This window comes from Triticum urartu, chromosome 5A (assembly GCF_056163025.1).
Source record: "Triticum urartu cultivar PI428250 chromosome 5A, HENAU_Tu73, whole genome shotgun sequence".
Lineage (NCBI taxonomy): Eukaryota > Viridiplantae > Streptophyta > Magnoliopsida > Poales > Poaceae > Triticum > Triticum urartu.
In genome coordinates, this window is record NC_141877.1 from 639,970,877 (window position 1) to 639,981,852 (window position 10,976).

The 10,976-nt window shown below is 53.5% G+C and overlaps 1 pseudogene; it reads left to right on the forward strand.

Moving 5' to 3' along the window:
• The first annotated feature begins 220 nt into the window (after nt 1-220).
• LOC147973642 (uncharacterized) lies at nt 221-1,265 on the forward strand (annotated as a pseudogene).
• The last annotated feature ends 9,711 nt before the right edge of the window (nt 1,266-10,976 follow it).

Below are 10,976 nucleotides of genomic sequence, written 5' to 3' on the forward strand. Positions count from 1 at the left end.
ATGTGGAAAGCGTGGATAGCAGAAAGACAAGATCGTTGATACATGTAGTACATCTTTAGTTGTAGGACATTAAGTGCTTGTTCATCAACATATGTGTGTCCAATCATTTTTCTTTGCTATTTGTTTTCTCCCATATGTCACAGTGGCTTATGTTTGAGTTCATCCACTATTCTGTAATGATAGGAGAGAATGATTAATGAATGAACATCATATTTCCTATATGAGCATCTATATTCTTTACTTTATGTACACACATATTTTATTGTCATATTGAAACTATCAGAATACCAAGTCAAAGGAGAGCAAGTTTGCATCAAAAAAGAGAGACAAGAGAACATGGACAGCGGAGGAGGAGAAGTTACTTATTGAAATTCTATATAACATGAATGATTCTTCTTGGAAAGTAGATACCGGTCACAAGTCCGGATATCTGACCTACATTGAGAAGGAAATGGCGAAAGTACTACCACATGCTGATCTTAAAGCGGATCCGCATATCAAGTCTAAGGTTAAGATTTTGAAGAAGCAACTTTCTTATGTTCTAGAAATTATGCAAAATTCTAGTGGGTTTGGATGGGATGATGAGAAGAAAATGGTAACTGGAGATAGGGAGACGTATATGGGCTGGGCAAAGGTACAGTATATTCATTCAGTATGTAAATAAATCAGCTTTGTTTCATGTGATTTTCGATTGTACTCAAGTTTCTAATGGAAATTCATGTTTTTTCAAGTCCCGTGAGGGAGCAGGTTCTCTCTACATGAATCCTAGGGTTAACTTTGACAAGTTATGTGAGGTATATGCTACTGATTTGGCTAAAGGAGGTAGTGCTAAAGGTCCTGGAGAAGAAGAAACTCCAGAAGTTGGATCAACGGCAGAGACACAACCTACTAGCGAACATGCCAAGGAGAATCTTCCTGAATCTCATGAGAACACGAACCCACTTGGTAGTTCTAGGCCTGGTCGGAAGAGAACATATATTGATGATGATGCACTTGAGTCGGGTCTTATAAGTGTGTCCAATACAATTGCAAAGTTCCTGGAAGCAAAGCAGGAGAATGCTAAAACCATGAATGGTTTACAGAGGGCATTTATGCATGAAGCACAAGTTCATGAGCAAACATCAGCCAACAGAACCAAGTTACTTGAGATTCTCCAAAATCTTAAAGGTCTCACTACTGAATAGGTTGTCATGGTTGTTCGTGTCATTGGTGGTGATGCTGGAAAGACCGAACTTTTCATCAAATTTGTCGGTGTACTAGAGTAGGGGTACCCTAGTATCCCGAACTTGTGCACGGGCAGTCGTAGCATCCCGCGGCAAGGCTTGCCGGGTGGCCGCCAAGATCCTCCATGGTTCCTTTGGAGCCATTCAAGGACAAAGTATCCAAGCCAAGGAGACAAGACCCCGGTAAGAGGAGCTTGCCGGGAAGGCCAACCAAGGCATCTCAAGGAACTTGCCGCGATGCGCCACATGTCCCGGCAAGGCCCGGTGAGCGAAAAGCTCCCGGACGCGACAAGACAACGACCGCGGCAAGCCCCCACTCTGTGCCCGCGCTCCAGCACATCCACCAACGTGTCGCTCTGGGACCCTTCCAGGCGTACGTGGTGGGAGGCTGTGTAGCCAGGGGTGCGCGGTGGCAAGCGGCGCTGACAAGATTGCCATCGTGGCGTGCTGTGGCGTCCCTGACGGTCCCTTTTGCACTATTTGGGCGACACAGACGTGCATTTAATGCCCTTGTCTCCTGCCGTCAGGGTTAGGTATGATACACTGTAGCAGGTAGTTGCACCTACCGCAACACCTTTCCATTTTTACCCTTGTCTACGTTGCCACCTGTTGGTGACCCCTTAAGCATATAAAAGGAGGCCCATGCGCAACGTGGGGGGGGGAGGTTCCGAAAGGAAGAGAACACTCACGCTCGGTCTCGTTAGCTGCTGGGGTGTACTGTAGCACTCCGCGCTCCCGAGCAAGAACTCAATACAAACCACAAAGCAGGAGTAGGGTTTTACGCATCTGTCCGGCCCGAACCTGGGTAAACTGCTCGTGTGCTTCGCCTCAATCTTCTCTTCGTGCGACCCTCGCGCCCGCCAAACCGAAAGGGACTCGGTCTGCCGGTCCCATAGGTGTTCGTGGATTAGACCCCCGGCATCTTTGGCGCGCCAGGTAGAAGCCCCCTGCAGACTACTTTGTCAGTTCCCTTCTGCAGGGGGCTAGGTCAAGGTACTCTGGCGTGCAGAAATTGCTTTTCGGCCTTCTCATGGCCTCGAGAAAGCTGTGCCATTACTTCCAAGCACATGAGATCACAGTTGTCACTCGCTTTCCGCTGAAGAGGATACTACAGAATCCAGAAGCGACAGGCAGGATTGTTGAGTGGGCACTAGAACTGTCAAGCTTTGGCCTCAAGTTTGAGAGTACTTCAACTATCCAAAGCAGAGCATTGGCAGAATTCATAGCAGAATGGACGCCAACACCAGATGAAGAAATTCAAGAAACGAGCATCCCCGTCAAGGAAGCAAGCAAAGAGTGGCTGATGTACTTTGATGGTGCCATTTAGCTGCAAGGCGCCGGCGCTGGCGTGCTGCTTGTCGCACCCACCGGAGAGCACCTCAAGTACGTAGTCCAGATGCACTTTCCCAAGGAGCAAGCAACAAACAATACTGCAGAGTATGAAGGCTTGCTTGCCGGTCTCAGGATCGCGGCAGACCTTGGGATCAAGAAGCTCATTGTCAGGGGAGACTCGCAGCTTGTCGTCCGCCAAGTAAACAAGAGCTATCAGAGTTCGTTGATGGAAGCCTACGTCGACGAAGTGAGAAAGCTAGAAGAGCACTTTGATGGCCTACAGATGGAGCATGTTCCAAGAACTCAGAACGCCATTGCCGACGGCCTATCAAAGTGCGCCGCACTTAAGTTACCTATGGAACCAGGGATCTTTGTGCTCAAGCTGACTCAACCGTTTGTAACGCCATCAACTGGACAGAGCAAGAAGAGGAAGTTGATTTCTGGTGACTATTTGCCGGCAGAGCTTCCCGAAGCCGCCGCCAAGAAGGTCCCCAAGATCAACGCCAAGAGCGCTGAGGAGCAGTCTGCTCTGGAAAGCCCTAGGGTTTGTTCCATTGAAGCAGAAGCTCCCGACAAGTTTTGCTCCGGCAAGCTTGCTGGGGAACGTCAAGCTCCGGTAGAGCAGCAGATTCTCGCCGTAGAAGCGGATGTTCCTGCAGCAGCAGATTTGCCATTAGTCCTTGTTGTCGAGCCACAAGCTCCAGCATGGGCACGGCGGATTGTCCGTTTCCTTCAAATAGGAGAACTTCCCGAAGAGCAAGAAGAAGCGGAAAGAGTAGCCCGGCAGTCAAGTATGTACCAGTTTGTCGACAAGACACTGTACAGAAGAAGACTCAACGGTGTGAAATTGAAGTGTATTCACCGGGAAGACGGACAAAAGCTGTTGGCAGAGATACATGGAGGCATATGTGGACACCATATTGGCGCAAGAGCACTTGCCGGCAAAGCATTCCGGCAAGGTTTCTTTTGGCCGACAGCCCTCCAGGATGCAACTGCACAAGTAACCAAGTGTGAAGCGTGCCAGTTCCATTCCAAGCAGATACACCAACCAGCTCAAGCTCTCCAGACGATCCCTTTATCCTGGCCATTTTTGGTCTGGGGGCTCGACATCCTCGGCCCCTTTCCCCGAGCAGTCGGGGGCTTTGAGTACTTGTACGTTGCAATCGACAAGTTCACAAAGTGGCCGGAAGTGGAAGCAGTGAGGAAGGTGACAGCACAGTCAGCAGTCAAGTTCTTCAGGTCGATTGTTTGCCGCTTCGGGATCCCTAACAGGATAATCACCGACAACGATACGCAATTCACGAGCCGCACCTTCATGCAGTATGTCCAAGATCTTGGCGCCAAGGTCTGCTTCGCTTCTGTTGCTCACCCGAGAAGCAACGGTCAAGCGGAGAGGGCAAATGCTGAAGTGCTGCGTGGGCTCAAGACCAGGACTTTCGACAGGCTGCACAAGTGCGGAAGAAACTGGATCGAGGAGCTGCCGGTGGTTCTTTGGTCGATCAGGACAACGCCAAATCGAGCCACTGGCCAGACACCTTTCGCTCTAGTCTATGGAGCAGAGGCAGTTCTCCCCACGGAACTCGTATACGGGTCACCTCAAGTGCTCGCTTATGATGAGCTTGAGCAAGAGCAACTGCGACAAGATGATGCGCTACTCCTCGAGGAAGACCGTCTTCAGGCCGCTGTGCGAGCTGCTCGCTACTAGCAAGCTTTTCGCCACTACCATAGCCGCAAAGTTAACGCCAAAAGTCTCGAGGAAGGCGACCTTTTTCTTCGGCCTGTTCAGTCCGCCAAGAATTCCAACAATTTGACGCCGAAGTGGGAAGGCCCTTACCGGGTGAAACGAGTCACTAGGCCTGGCGCTGTCCGCCTTGAGACCGAAGATGCCATTCCGGTGAGCAACTCCTGGAACATTGAGCATCTTCGTAAGTTTTACCCGTAAGGCGCGGTTGCCGGAACCTGTTCCGGCAACCACCTTTTGTACAAGTCTTGCCGCTGTTGCATGTAATCCTTTGTACAAAGCCGGGCGCAGACCCCGTGCATAAAGCTCATGTGCTCCGCACATCTTGTCAATTTCATGCTTTCTATTTTTTGCATATGTGATCTGACACTTTGTGCAGCACCTACTCCCCGGTAAGCAATAACGAGCCGTAAGGCTCCATATCTTTATTTTCTCTTCTTTCTTTTTTCTTTTCTCAAGGAAAGGAAGGTTCCCTCGCCCACAAGTTTGCCGGGGGGGGAAAGGAGAAGATAATGGTATGGACCAGGCATCGTTCAAGAAAATTTCGCCTTACCGGGAAGCAAACAACAGAAAAGATAAGTTGCCAAAGTTTGAGCAATCAGATTTTTACAATTTTTAAGTTATCTCCCTTGAACGACCGCACTTTGTATGGAAAACCTGTGCGCAGAGGAACCAACCCGTAGCTAGTTGCGCCCTTACTTTGTTTCGAGTCTGCTCAACAACTTAAGTGAGCTGCGACTAGTTGCGACAAGGTTTCTTGTCGGTAACGGCACCGCCAGCAGGCTGCTGACGTTCCGCACTCAGCGCTCGCGGCTAAGGTGCCTGCACCGGCAAGTTCCCTAAAAGCGTAGGGCAAAAACATACAAAGGGAGGAATCAAGTAAAGGGAATAACATTGCAATCATTACCCAGAATAGAGTTATATTACAAGGTAGCTTGTCGCGGCTCTAACAGATTGTTCTCATAACATGACCAGCAGCGACAAGAAAAGAAGAAAACGGGCGGCCTAGTCTACGCGATCGCCCTCAATCCTCTTGATCCCACTGACCTTGTCCACAATGGGTGAGACAAGGGTCTTGAGCGCCTCCAGATCAGCATCCGGCGGCAGGGTCTTGAGGACGTTGGTGAGGTTGAGGCCCGGATTGCGGAAGGCCACCTTCACCAGCACCTTTTGAAGAGCTCCCGCACAGATCTTGCGCGACTCGTCGGCCAGCTGCTTTGGGATCCTCTCCCGGAGTCGCTGGAAGGCCGTCGCCACACCTTTGAAGAACAAGGTGAGCTTGGCGCTGGGCTGGAGGTTCTCGTCGGAGGGATACCCGAGATTCTCCATCCCCAGCTGCGCCAGCTCCCTGTCACCGTCTGCGGCAACACTCACAAGACCCTCCGTCCAGTGCTTCACAGTCTCCCTAAAAGTGTTCTGGGCGGCCGCAGAACTCTCCAGCAGCGCCTTGCCGGCCTTGACCTCCTCCTTCAAGGCCGCCTCCTGCTCCTTGGCACCGTCCAGCGTCTTGGTCAAAGCAGTCAGCTTCAACTCAAGATCTGCGTTGGAGTCCTTGGCGGCGCTAAGCTCTTCGCCACTCGCCTTGAGATCGGCCTCCAGCTGAGCCACCTTGGTCTCCAGCTCCTTCTTGGCGGCCTCGGCGGCTGCGGCAGCATCCTCTGCATGCTTAAGGGCTCCGCCGAATTTCTGCTCATGCGCGGCAAGTTCCTCCTCGTGGCTGTCGAGGTTGACCTTCCGCTGCGCCAGCTCGCCCTCCTGCGCAGACAGCTTCTCAGCGGCAAGCCGCTGTTGCTCTTCAACATCGGCCTTCTCGAGGAAGAAGGCCTTCTGCTCTTCGGCAAGTTGCTCCCGCTCCTCTGCCAGGGACCGGAGAGCTTCCTGGTGGAGACCCCGAAGCTCTTCCGCGCGCTTCTCGATGTCCGCTCCCGCCTTCACGACAAGCGCCTCACGGGATTCCAGCTTGGCTTGCCGCGCGCGATAGAGCGACAACAGCTTCCGCAGCAACCGCTCCTCCTCAGGCTCGCTGCTGCTGCTGCTCGGCGCATCAACCAGCGTCAGCCCAGCGGAGGCGAGCACCTCTCCGTCAAAGATCTCTCCCTCGACCGGCGCCCTGGAGCTTGACGCCCAGGGGAGGTTGATGAAGACGCCATTGCCGGCCTTCAAGTAGATGCCTGGCTGGGGCTCTTCGGAGCCTGGCGCTGCGGCAGCGGTGGACGGGTCGGCGGTCGACGTAGCGCCTGGCGCTCCTGCGGCCTCAGGGCCGTCAGTGCGATCGCCAGACCCCCCGTCTGCTTCTGCGGCGGCAGCTTTGGCGGCCTCTGCGCTGGCGGGATCGTCAGCAGCAGATAGGTCTGACGGCCGGAAAAGGGAGAAGACTCAAGCCAACATCCAAAAAAGAAGATCAAAAGAAGAAGAACCCAAGGGAAGTTTTGAAGCGAGAGGATTACCTGTACCGGGTTCTGCAGTCGTGGTCCCCGCCGCCGGAGAGCCGCTGGTGCTGTCACTTGCCGGAGAGCTCTCCCTTGCCGGAGACTTCTCCCTTGCCGGAGAACTCTCCCTTGCCGGAGGACTCTTCCTTGGCATTTCGGGGGTGGCCTCCGGGCGCTCCTGGTGGGGCTGCTCTGCTCCTACACAAACCAACAGTCAGATATCAGCAAATACAGAGTATCCATGCGCGCCTCACAGCGGAAAGCGAACCATATACTTATGCTGGGGGCTGCTCTGGAGAAAAGTTGCCGGGTCCGGCAAGGTTGTCTCGGACGCACCCCCTGCTGTCACAGTGGGTTCGTCCTCGATGATAATCACCGGGACCTTGGCTCTCTTTGCTGCTCTCTGGGCCAGAGTCCTGAAAAGGAATGAGTTCAGAGTAAGGCAAATGAGATACAAGTCAAAATAGCAAGAATTGAGGAACTGCAAGCACGACAAGAGAATCTTACTCTTCTTCTTCTTCCACGTCGGAGCTGAACGCGGAGAAGTCGAAGTCCGGCTCACGTCCGGTGCGAGGAGGCGGAGGAGTAGTTTTCCTTGGCCGCTTGGCGGGAACAGTGGCGGTGGTCTGAGACGATCCCGCTCCGGCTGCCGCCGCGGCGTGAGAAGCGGCAGGAGCAGAAGCGGTGGTCCGGCTGGACCCCGCTCCAGTTGCCACAGCAGCGTGAGATGCTCCCGCAGCAACAGTGCTTGTCGCGGTGGAGCGTGTCGCGCGGCGCGGCGGCTGTTCACTTGCCCGCTGCCCCGCTACGTCCCCGGCCTTGTGGAGACGCCTTCTTGGTGGGGATGGAGGCTCTGCTTTCGGCGAGCTGCCTGAAGATGAGGAGGAAGAGGAGTTGATCTCCAGCGAGCCGCTCGTATCCTTGGAGGGCTCGCTCGACTCGACGTTATGCCCGGCAAGCTCTTTCTCGCCGACGCGCTCTTCTCGCTCGGCACGGCTTGCCGCCTCTGCTACATCTGCCTCCTCCACGGTGAATCCAAATTCGCCCGCGGCTGCGGCTGCCGCTGCCTCTTCCAGCCTAGTGGCGATGCGTGTCATCTCCGCATCGGTGGTGTCGCGGGTGAGGCTATCCTTTTCGTCGGCACGGACCGGCACTTCCACCAAGCTGTCAAAGAACTCCTGCACGACGTCGTCTGCAGGCTCTTGCCAAGTTGGGACAATTCCATGCGAATCGCACAGCGGCATCATTGCACGGATGCGGTCGAGCGAGGAGTTGTTGCACAGCGGAACGACGCCCCCCGGCAACCTGAACACTTCGGGATGTTGAGGGTCGTACTTGAACAGCTCCTGGAGCATCGCGTTAAGCTCCAGAACAGTGAAGTTGAAGTAGAGGCCCGGACACAGCCACATGATATCCGCCGCATTTTTGAATTCCCAGGCGGGCCTCCCCCGTTCCTGCAGGGGGCAATGCGGCGGCGAAGAAAATCTGCGCCAACAGCGCCTACAGTGAGCCCGGCAAGACTAAGGCATAGGATCCGGGTGACGGCAATCTTAAGCCTGTCATCTTCCGGGGCCACGTCACTCCAATCGCTGCCGCGTGCTACTGGGGCTTGGCGCCGGGCGGTAAACGGCTGCGGGTTCTCCTCGACAATCCAGCACCAGTCTGCTCTCCATTCCTCCCACTTTCCGCGGAACTCTCCCTCCAGATAAGTGTCCTTCTTGCCGGCCCTCGAGATCCAGGCGATTCCGCCGGATAAAGGCTCTCCTCTCTCTACTCGGGGCATAAAGAAGTGGCGGAAAAGGGCTACATTGGGATGGACTCCGACAAAGTTTTCGCAGAGATGTGCGAAAACTGCCATGGCCAGAACGGCATTGGGGGTGAAGTCAAGGAGGTGGAACCCGTAGGTGTTCATAATATCATAGAAGAACTTAGAGAAAGGCGGGCAGAGCCCGCAGTAGAAGAACAAGGCGAAGAAAGGATATCCGTTTGGAGCCATTTTCCAAGCGGCGGCTGGGAGTACCTTCGTGCGCGGATGCGCTCGCGTCTCCGTCGACCAGAAGAGGTAGTAGTTCTCCCTCAGCTCCCTCGCGGCGAGCTTGGGGGGGAAGATTGCCCGCTCTTTCCGCAGCACCGCAAGCCGCTGCACCTCGGTCGACTTCACAACCTTCCCCTTGTCGGCTTTCGGAGCCATGGCGGAAGTGGTGGAGGAGGTCGACGGCGTCGGTGGTGCCGGTGGCGATGAGGGGCGGGACGCTGCTCTCCTTCGGCTTTGGGAAGACGGGGGAGCGGCGGAGGTTTCCGAGATTGGAACAGCAACCGGCGAATGGGCGAACTACCCCTGTTTCCCCTGCTTATAAAGAGGGAGGGGGCGGACAATCCGCCTTTCCGAATAAAGAAACCACCCATGATCTCTCCCACGACGCCGCATTCAACGCGTGTCGTTCGGGGAGGGCGCGGTGGATACAGAGAAAGATACGGTGTAACTCAGGCCGCGTGTGCCTGTGCCCTGTTTTGGGCCTGGCCCAACAGCGCTCGGCATCGTGTATGGACCAGGCCCGGGGGCTCCTGTCGGTGTACTAGAGTAGGGGTACCCTAGTATCCCGAACTTGTGCACGGGCAGTCGCAGCATCCCGCGGCAAGGCTTGCCGGGTTGCCGCCAAGATCCTCCATGGTTCCTTTGGAGCCATTCAAGGACAAAGTATCCAAGCCAAGGAGACAAGACCCCGGTAAGAGGAGCTTGCCGGGAAGGCCAACCAAGGCATCTCAAGGAACTTGCCGCGACGCGCCACGTGTCCCGGCAAGGCCCGGTGAGCGACAAGCTCCCGGACGCGACAAGACAACGACCGTGGCAAGCCCCCACTCTGTGCCCGCGCTCCAGCACATCCACCAACGTGTCGCTCTGGGACCCTTCCAGGCGTATGTGGCGGGAGGCTGTGCAGCCAGGGGTGCGCGGTGGCAAGCGGCGCTGACAAGATTGCCATCGTGGCGTGCTGTGGCGTCCCTGACGGTCCCTTTTGCACTATTTGGGCGACACAGACAGGCATTTAATGCCCTTGTCTCCTGCCGTCAGGGTTAGGTATGATACACTGTAGCAGGTAGTTGCACCTACCGCAACACCTTTCCATTTTTACCCTTGTCTACGTTGCCACCTGTCGGTGACCCCTTAAGCATATAAAAGGAGGCCCATGCGCAACGTAGGGGGGGAGGTTCCGAAAGGAAGAGAACACTCACGCTCGGTCTCGTTAGCTGCTGGGGTGTACTATAGCACTCCGCGCTCCCGAGCAAGAACTCAATACAATCCACAAAGCAGGAGTAGGGTTTTACGCATCCGTGCGGCCCGAACCTGGGTAAACTGCTCGTGTGCTTCGCCTCGATCTGCTCTTCGTGCGACCCTCGCCCCCGCCGAACCGAAAGGGACTCGGTCCGCCAGTCCCATAGGTGTTCATGGATTAGACCCCCGGCACAATTACGTGATGATTACAAAGTGGTGTTTGTTCATCAGGAGCTTGAGGCGGCCAAAAAATAAGTGAAAATCCAGATTTACATTTCTGCATTGGTAGTTTAATATTTTTAGGTTGGGATTACTTGTTTACTTGAAAACTCATCAGTAACAATATTTGATTTTTGCCACTTTATTTGTACATCGTCTTCTCCTATACAAACTGTTGTTTGTTATATAAATACCACATTACCTTGTAATTCTCCTGGAGAGCTGTATAAACACAAGTCTTGCAAGCATTCAGTTGAACACAATTTTGTGGCTATGAATTGCAATGGCGGTAACAATATTCAGTTTGATGTTACTGGTAAGCTATATGTACTCTTTTTGTCTTACTTTTTTTCGGGGAGATGTCAAAACTATCATAACCTGCAGGTTATTGCTATCCTATTTAGGCCACTAAGCTATATATACACTTATCATATATTTTTATTCAGAATGGCATAGCTTCTCGGTTCATACAATATTCTGCTTAAATAAGAAACTTTTCCTGCAAGGAATACATTTAATATCCCACTATACAAAATAGTTTCAATGCAAGGGATAATCTGTTTGTATCCAGTTTTGATGGCTTCTGTACTGACCGTCATTTTATTTTGGGCTATGTTGCATTGCAAACCTAGACAAAAGGCCCAAGGCTGGTTCGTACATACTCAACGTCTCCTCAATAACTCCCATTCCTGCACCGCTGAACCAAACAGAGGAATGTAATTTTTTGTTAAATTCCAATGACTAATTCCCATCCCAACCCA